Here is a 10,018-nt window from a genome sequence, read left to right as displayed (position 1 = left end):
ATATAAATCTTACTTCAAGGCCTGTTATATATCAAAAATTTAAAAATATTAAATTTTAATAATTTGTCATAAAATTTGTTTTATATCGCGAATTTCCAAAAAATTAAAATTATTTAATATCAGAAGGACATTCTTCGTATTCAGAATGCAATTCGATATGTCTAATATGCTCTTATGTCCCATAAAAAATACTGTCGAAGCGCTCATTTAAGAGCCCTTAAGAGACCGCTAACAAACACATGTTAGGGGGTCTGATGCAAAAAAATTATGGGTCAACCCCATAGAAAAGCATATAAACTCTATTTTCCCAGTGAATTTTTTTCGGGCCCCCCCTATTAGGAAAGTCAAAAAAATGCATCCCCCCCCCCCCTTTTTTTGCATCAGGCCCCCTAACAAGTGTTTGTGAACGGTCCCTAAGGTGCTTTTGCTTATACTTTCGTGGTTCGCTGATCATACAACGCGCTTATATTACTGCTTACATCAAATTCGGTTGAGTTCAACTGATCGTCCACATAATTATCTACTGCTTCTTGCACGTCATGGTGAAGAGTATTATAATATAATAGTCTACAGTCATAGTTGGTAACAGGTTTGATTGAAGATGGAGTTCTACGGTCTTCTGGAAAATTTGGGAATTTTAATTGCTCTTACAAGTAAGTCTTTTTCCTTACCATAATTTTTTATTGAAATCTGATTTATTTAGTCATCATTTGCAGCTCTGAAAATATTCTGTAAACGCTATCACTCTTAAAATATTTTTCTGCGAACTTCTGACGATTCAGAAAAAAAACATGATGTAACATTCGACCCTACATGTGATAGCAGACTTTAAAAACCCGGGTAAACAATGGAGGTAACCGGGTAAATATCATATTTGGAATGACTTCTATTATATTTCTCATAACATACACGTTTGGAGTATAAAATACAGAAATGGAATATACTCGCATTCGGCATGCTCGGAGTTAAAATCGGTCGGTTTCATGCACAGATTACAAAGACCAAGAGGCCAGGGCCCGGGGGACACTCAACTTTGGAAGTGACGGTATGTGCCTGTCAATAGGCCCCCTCTATTAGTCGATTATACCCAATGACCCCCTTTTTTAAAAGTCATACCCAATGACCCCCCTTATTTTTAGTTGCTGCTACCCAATGACCCCCCTTTTTTTGTTGCGGCTACCCAATGACCCCCTTTTTCTTCTAGAATAGCATCATCAAAATGCTACAAAATAATGCCGAAACTTTCAAACTCTCTTATTTCAACAAATTTGTATTAGAAATTTGGAACAAGAAAATAGAATTTTGCTCCATTTTCCCAAAATTTTCTACCCGATGACCCCTTTTTTGAAATCTTATACCCAATGAACCCCTATTTGCAAAATATTATACCCAATGACCCCGTTTTCATTTTGTTTGTACCCAATGACCGCCCCTTTTAAAATGACGTTTTGTACCCGATAGGGCCCTACTTTGCGACGCTGGTAGGCACATACCCGTCAGTTCTAAAGTTGAGTGCCCCGAGGCCATGGACGGAGGTTCTTTCACAAATTTCTCAGGGCAAGCAGAGATAGTAATTTTATCAGATTTTTTGCCTCGGACCTTTTGAGGAGATTAGGGGAGATGATAGCGAATATGAGATTTGGGGAGATTTTCATACTCGCGCTCCGGCTCCACTCTCGCAGAAAATATTCCAAACAGCAGTTCACGTTCCCAGAAAGGAAATTATTTTTAGCTGCCCTGTTGGCAATGGAGGTAAAGGCATAAATATGCTATAAAAATATTAATATTTAAGAAATACGCTCGTAGGTATTACAAATTGTCATAACTTTAGAACCAAGCATACTAGAATTTAGAACTAAACACTATATGCCCGGGGTTTATATGACACTGTTTTGGCTCTCACCTAAAAAGCCCTAATGTTTTAAAAAGTCATGTTCTTACTCAATGCCCCATAATTTAGGACCCAAAATCCGTCTCTCACCCATTTACTCAATACGTTTTACAGTTTGCTTTGACCGAATGCCAAAAATCATGCCTCGCTCTATTTTGTTACAATTTTAATTTTGCTCTCACCGACCGAATGCCCCTATAGTGTGACAGTGTCAGCCATATCCATTCCATTTTATAGTGCGGTGTGGAATGTGAAACAAAATTGTGAATTTCTTCATTGTTACATTGTAACATTGTTATTTCATAGCCTAATAGTAAAATAATTTAAATTAAAGGTATTTTTAACATAATTTTTCACCATGTTTGCCGTCGCAAAAATTATGTTTATTATATTCAATTCCCGTCGATCATGACACTGTTCTTCTATGCATGAAATGTAAATTATTGATGTCACATTAATGCAAATGGAACAAAGCAATTAAAGCCATATTGTATCCTTTCCATTAACTAGATTAGTATTTTCTTTTCTATAAAATGTTAGCTTTTACTGTCAAATATGTCCCCTATTATTTTTGAGCCGAACAACTGAGGTAAAGCAAAGAAAATTGGAATTTACTACCGGCTCTGATGTCGCCTTTGCGTATCACTCCGTCGGTCGCGCGGCACGATCCTTTGATGTGTGTATCACCGTCCTGAACGCCATGTACGTACTATGTTATGAACATCGCGTACTCGTTCGACTAATATTTCCAGCGTAATTATTAAATGACGGTTCCTGCGCTTTATTCAAAATCTCAGATTGATATTGACAAAACTACAGCACCTAAAGTTTTGCTTTTTGCAGGGTATGTTAATTTAATAAAGCACATTACAATTATGTAAAAAACAGAATTTGGAAAAATATTGATGACGTCCTCCCCAGCAAATGTTACAATATGACTTTAAGTCAATATAGTCATGGCACTGTTTAAAATTAGAGATATTGGAGTTAGCTACATTATATGACCATTGTTTTTTCCTTACACCTAAAATGATAAAACTAGAATTTCTAAGTTGAGGAAAGTAACAAAGCAGGCCACTCCCACGTTCACTAGAAAGAAATCAAAGGGTGCCGCTATGCATATTCATAAAATAGAACAAAACAGAGGTTTGATAACAATATGGGGCTTATGATCATGCATAATTATTCATAACCATTCATAACCAATTTGGGAAAATAAAGTTGTGCCGAATGAGGTATCAAAATACGCAGAACAAAATTGTATTTATGATGTGCCATACAGAAACTAACAGAACAATACCTAAACGTATCTTATTGGTATTGTTTTAAGTGTACATGGTGTACGGATACTTTTGGAGCGCAGTATAATTTTTTATAAGAGTTTGAAAGAAGAATCAGTGTGTGGAATTTAGAGATGGTTGAACCCGGGACCTCCGATTGCAGTTGGAAATGTTTGTCAATCTATGCAGAAAGGGAAACTTTACTTCTTTAAATGAAATATGATATCTGTACGTAAATTAGCATAGGGTTAGATCTTATACTTCCCTTATTGTTTTGACAGTGTGGTTAAATAATGCAAATGTAATATGTGTTAGTTATACACAATATAACAATAATATTGCTATTTTCCAAGCAATTGTAAATCATTTTATACATTGTAATGACAGTTTTAATATGATGAATAAAACACTCTGAACGCTGGTCCAAAATTCTTTTGTTATGCATAGTCGCGCTAAAAGTCGATCGATACATGTTAAAATCAGCACTATTCAGAGATACACCTTTTTGCTATGAAATTAATTTTCTCGGTCAAATATTAGGCCTAAGCAATTTTTTTCTTCAGTAATGTCAGTTTAAAAACATAGTGCTTGGATATACATTTTTTTAAAATCCTGGTGTTAAAATTAGGCATGAAATTGTGTCTTTTAGTGTAAGATTTTTAGATTTTTATAGGACTTATCTTCGTCCGCGAGCTTTTTTCGGAATTCATTTTTTAGCGTTTCAAACTAATATAGTTCGCTAAAGAAAGATATTTCCCACCTTTGTAAGGCACATCGTGTGGGTCTATCTATTATAGTTTTGTCAGAATTTCCGTTTTGATTTTACCGTTTTTCACATCATGCTCCTAAAATGTCAAACTCAGTACTTTATCTCGAAAGCAAGCAGCAGAAATAGTCGATAATTCTATTGTTGTAATCCAAGTCCCTTTTGCATTCGGTCATTTCAAATGTTTAGTTTTAGTTTTGGTTTTGGTTTTGGTCACGTGGTTTTCTATTATCCTGCCTAACCACTTGAGTCACAAGATATCGAACTCTTTGTTTCTACCTTTTGTTAAAAACTGAACATTTGTATCAGGCAGATTCGGTTTTCGTTTCAGTTTCTTATAAGTGGTGTGAAGAAGAAAATTACAGGCTTTGAAGTTACCTGATCTAAGTATACAAAAGAAATGTTTAAATTTCGCAGTGCAATATTCACGAGCAGAGAAGTCGAACAAAGCAGTCTACATTTGAAAGCATTGATTTAGTTTGAAAGCATTGACTTGAGACTACGAAATAGTGGAAAATATATAGACCATCGAAATATTTCCACAGCTTTACAATAGACACTTGACAGATTATACACTTGAGTGATATAATAGACACTTCAGTGATATAAACACTATTATACACAACTCTATTTATGTGCATGTCGCATGACGGAAGATCAATATCATAGAAAGCTGGTTTAAATTGACTTTTATTCAATTTATTTATTAATTTGGGTATCGCATGATGTGATAGGCCTAGACTTAGAGTAAAAGAAAGATGGAGAAGAAAGAGAGAAGAGACGTCAGGGAAAGAGGGTGTGTGGGGGGTGTGGGGGGTTAAGGGAATGGGAGAAAGAGAAACAGAGGGGAGAGAGCATTGGAAGTGGGAAGGGAAGGTCAAGAGTGGAGTGGAATAATAGGGAAGAGTCGATATCGAGTGTGGGGAGGCGGGAGGGAGGAGGTTATATATAGGTGGCGGAGGGAGCATAGGTAAGAGGTATGGGTTCTGCTTTCCGGGGAATAAACTAATTCATAATCAAATCATCTACATCATCATGCATCGTTTATATTTCAGACAAACTTAAACAAAACACCCCCCCCCTCAATATATGCACATGATTTCTACATGTAGGCCTCGTAGAACTCGGGTGTAATTATAAGGTGTCATGAAAGTGTGCCACCTACGACAGATAGCATCAACTGTCGCCCCTGTTGATAGATATCCGATAATGAAAATGTTAGCACAATAGACTATTATATACGTATGGTTATAGGCCATTATACTTTTGGTTATATATACCCTCTTGTGTCCTCCCAGCACAATAGTGTTATGATTGCAGACCAGTTCATCTCCACTTTTTAATCCCTTGATTTTTGGTTTCTGAACAAAAGAGAAACCAAAACTAATGATTTGAAATGAGGGAATGAAAGCAAGGATTACCCGACCAGCGATTTTGTAGTCCAAATCTCCCATTTGGGTGCTCAGGTAAATTAGGTGAATTTTGGATATTTGCTCTAGTGATAGCCTTCAGTTTCCATTATTATGTCGACCATTTGTCTGTTTGTTTATTTGTTTGTTTACCTAGGTTGGTCTTTATTAAGAGACGCACGCTTGAGGTCCATGGGAAAATCCACGGTCCAGACCTAAAGCAAAATTAGTGTGTTATTATTGGGGATTTTTGTTGTTGTCATTTTCTGACCCTCCTATCTCCAGGTGAATTGTGTATGACCCCCCCCGCGGGTTGGCATTTTCATTACACTCTTCAGACTTCGTACTTGTGTTCGGGTTTTTTTTAATTTGATATGTAGGCCTATTTGTCATCATTTAGCGCTATACATTCTAAATGTATATAGCTAGTCGCGCTATATGAATATTATGATAATTATGTACCGGTATATAATATATGTAGGCCTATGGGGTGGAGTTGTGGTGCAGAGGTGTCACATTTGTGGCAACAATGAGCCTTGCATTGAAAGTCATGGTTAAAATGTGTTGAGTACCACCCCAAAGTTTCCCTATATACACACCCCAACTTTGGGGTGGTACTCAACCCATTTTAACCATGACTTTCAATGCAAGGCTCATTGTTGCCACAAATGTGTTTTCTTTTAGGTTATTTAACATGTTTAATGGGTTTTTATAAACTTCCATGTTTAAAAACCTTGTATTGTTCTGGCTGCTTCATCATGACTTTCGGTGGGTTTTCAAAGGCAGTTTCAAACAAACACAAACAAAAGGCACCTCACACACCGTCATCATCCCTATATCTTCGTGTCAAAAATTGCCGTGATAGTACGATGAATCCTAACGTTTTTCAAAAGCTACGCATGGTGATTTTGTTCGAGATAGGCCGAGCGACTCAGGCTAAGCATGTACGATTTGAGATTCCCACAGAGCCTGCCACACTGTTTCTATTCTATGTTTTTACGATTTTCGCATGATCAGTATATGGCTGGCCGTAACCGCCACAACGTGGAGCTGCTACGCGTGGCTTACTTTTCGCTTCGCGGAGCTAAATTGACCAATCATGTTAGATCTTTTCATTACGCGGACCCAGTGGATGCATCCTCGTTCCAGAGAGAGAAAACTCTTGCCAAAATTAATGTTTACTATGGGGATTTTAAATGAATCGAATGTAAATAAACCACAACCAGTTGTACAGGATCAATACCATTGTTTGATTAGTGTATAGTCAATGTTACCTTGCATGCTTGTGTCGTGTGTGTGGCGTGTTTGTTTGTTTGTCTACTGTGTCAGGCCAGGATCACTGACACCCACGGTACTGATACTGTCATACTATCACGGTGATCATATTGTTGAATGTTGTTGACTTTAAAATAATCATGATGCAGTCATGTCTACAGTAGAATTCACCACGACCTTTGAAGGACTTAAACCCCATTAAAAGCTATTAAACCAAGATAACACTCATTGAAAACAGCTCAACTATGTTACATCAGATCTTCTCTGGTTAAATATACACTGCATTTGTTTCTGTTTTACCTGTGCAATGAGCAATGAGCTGGTATTATAGTTTCAGTTGGGTGAACGATTATAAAGCGAACAAAAGGTAACAATACTGTGTGGGCTTTTGTTTACGAAATGAGTCAATAGTCTGCTTATTGTTAACCAGCGTTCTTGAAAATGAGAAGCATAATGGTTTGCAGACTTAACACGGTTTAGAAATAATTTCTTCATATTTTTTGGTGTTATCTGTCGTTCACATATCCTTCCTAAAACACCAAGTACCAATATTTCCAAACACCTAAATTAGCTAAAAATTTAGGACATGTTACAAAACTATATTTTCTAGAATTTCAAAGAATACTTTAAATATTGGCCGGTTATTTTTTATACAGTGACGTTAACTAGGCAATGGCCTATACTTCTAACATACACTATTTGTAGAGGTCACGCGTCAATGGTGAGCGCACTGTGTATTGTGTATAGGAAAACGGACAGTAACTACAGTATGTATGGCCTACTACTAGTATATAAAGTAAATCCGAACTGGTTTGCTGAAGGTCGAATTCCCTCGTATCAAGCATGATACCAGACAGTTTATAGCGCAGGCCACGCCACGCAAGTTGTACAAATTAGCTCCCGGCGATACACTGCAAATCGCAGAATTGTGTGAATGGTTTACCACCACTCTGCCTAACTATATAGTTATGTACAATATTGTATGAGTTTCTTATGAGTGCATGTCCATCTTAATAATAAGTCGGTTCGTACTTTTCATAAACTACTTTTTGAATCATAACTTTCGTGACCGAGGATATCTTGCAACTACGTAAAGCTCGTCTGGCAAATTCTTAATGAATAAATTCGCTTCACGTAATGAGTAAGTCGTACTTGATTGGTCAGTTTTACCTCCGAGTAATGAAAAACTCTAACATGATTGGTCAATTTGGCTCCACGGAGCAAAAAGTCAGCTACGCGTAGCAGCTCCACGTTGTGGCGGTAGCGGCCTACCATATCAGTATCCCATATGATATTTCTATTGCAAGAAAATTTTATTTGTTGTCAGGTAAATCACAGGTTTTATTTTTGATACACTAACTGGAAATTAAATGCACTAATTAGTGAAGACCGGTATTTTGCTGTGGATATGTTTTACTGCCATTTTGATGTAACGATTTTGAAATCCACAGTTAAAATTTCGATATATTCAACTGTTTGAGAAATTAATTATATAAAGGAATGCATGTAAAATCCAGGTGCTCTATCTATAAATACAATTGACACACTATCACTCTCTTTATCTACGTCAATAATAGAATATCGATTTCAATCGAATTGAATACATTGCTCCATTTTGAGTTTGTAGTTCACTACTGAGCAATCTAAGCGATCGATTGCTAGCCAATCAGATAGAACTCCTTTTCTTGCGTTCGGTGAAATACCACTCGCCCGTCGCTCACCAACGGAGTATTAAATTTATATTTATCGTATAGGGCGTCGACACTGTCCCTCACCCACAAAAACACGAAAATGACAAGCAAACATAAAAACAATCAATTTACAGAGATGGGTTTTAAGCTGCTGTTAAAATAACGAAAGTCTGGGGATGTTACGAAGGTTATTTGGAAGTGAGTTCCAAACAGTTTGCTTGATAAAACAACACTGTAGCCATAGTAGTTTTGCATAATCTTCTTACGGCACCCAGGGATATCGATTTACAATGCTAGTACTAGCCTCAGATTTTACGCGTTGATTTAAAAAAAATTTCAGCCGGCAGTAAAAAATGTTGAAATCAAAATGGAAATTCTGACAAAACTATGATATATCGCTCACGGTGATGTGCGTTAGAAAGTTGGGAAAAATCCTTCTTTAACGAACTATATTGATTTGAAAAGCTAAAAGGTTGATCCAAATAAAAGCTCGCGGACTGAGTTGAAGCCTATCAAAATCGAAAATCTTTCACTAAATGACTGAATTTCACGCCTAGTTTAACACTAGGATTTGAAAAAAAAAACAGTATCAAGCATTATAGTTTTCTCCTGACATTTACTGATGAACATTAATGTTTTTCATTTGGCATTGAAAAGGTGTACCTCAATATTTTGCTCATTTCAACACCAAATTCGATCGTTTGTATTATTAAATGACTGAGTGAGCCTTGTACAACAATAGATATCGGTTGACAAGCGTTCAGAGTGATAAAGTAATAATGCAATATACTATCAACCTGAGACGAGTTCGTCTCAGTATCAACACATTTGTTGTCATAACAACAGGGCTTCCTAAGCATGCTAATGCAAGTTCTTTTATCAAAAATGATGAATAGGCTTTTATAGAGTAAATATTGGTACACTAAGGCCTATGATTTATTTATTGAATGTCAAAATTAGGTTAAATAATATATTAAAACCATTGGTAGTAAAATTCAAATGTAACAGTGTTGATATTTCTCGGGGTGATGATCATGTGACCGTGGGGGCTTTTAGATGAAAATAAACGATGATGATATAACAGGCTGAACGCCACAGCGGCTTTCGCCACCGGGCCAAAGTGTTTTTAAAATGCGTAAAAACAACTTGGTTTTAATGCTAATTATTACATTTCCTAGGAGAGTCTGATTATCTTTATATACAGTGTGTGGCCCCGGGTGGATACGGGCTTGAATCAAGACTAAGATTGCCGACGTCTTGCAAGGGCTGGGGACTCAAGAATTTCATTTGCAATAATAAGGTCACGTGGTTTCTCCATAAAGGATATTTAAACAAATGAACAGACAAGACCATATGTTTGGTGTGATTCAAGGTTATCTAGTGTCCTATGTAGTAACCACGGGACCTTCCTTTCTTCTGAGTCCCCAGACCTTGAAGGACCTTTCTTTCATCCGACCATCTTTTCTGACCCGACACATCCATGAATCATTCTCCCACCACTATTTCTCAGATACCTTGTAGAAACTAATTAAACCATTTGGCGACATTGTGAAGTAATCTGGACACTTTGTGTAGGCCTACTTTTCAAAGTTTGTTCCCCTCTGCATTCAAACGGACTAATCTATATAATAATACTGGTAGTCTGTGACTCTGTGCTTCTGTGACTCTGTGCCTCTGTCTGTCTGTCTGTCTGTCTGTCTGTCCGC

Source organism: Amphiura filiformis, chromosome 17 (assembly GCF_039555335.1).
Source record: "Amphiura filiformis chromosome 17, Afil_fr2py, whole genome shotgun sequence".
NCBI lineage: Eukaryota > Metazoa > Echinodermata > Ophiuroidea > Amphilepidida > Amphiuridae > Amphiura > Amphiura filiformis.
The sequence above is the reverse complement of the archived record's forward strand: the minus strand, read 5'-3'. Positions refer to the sequence as shown.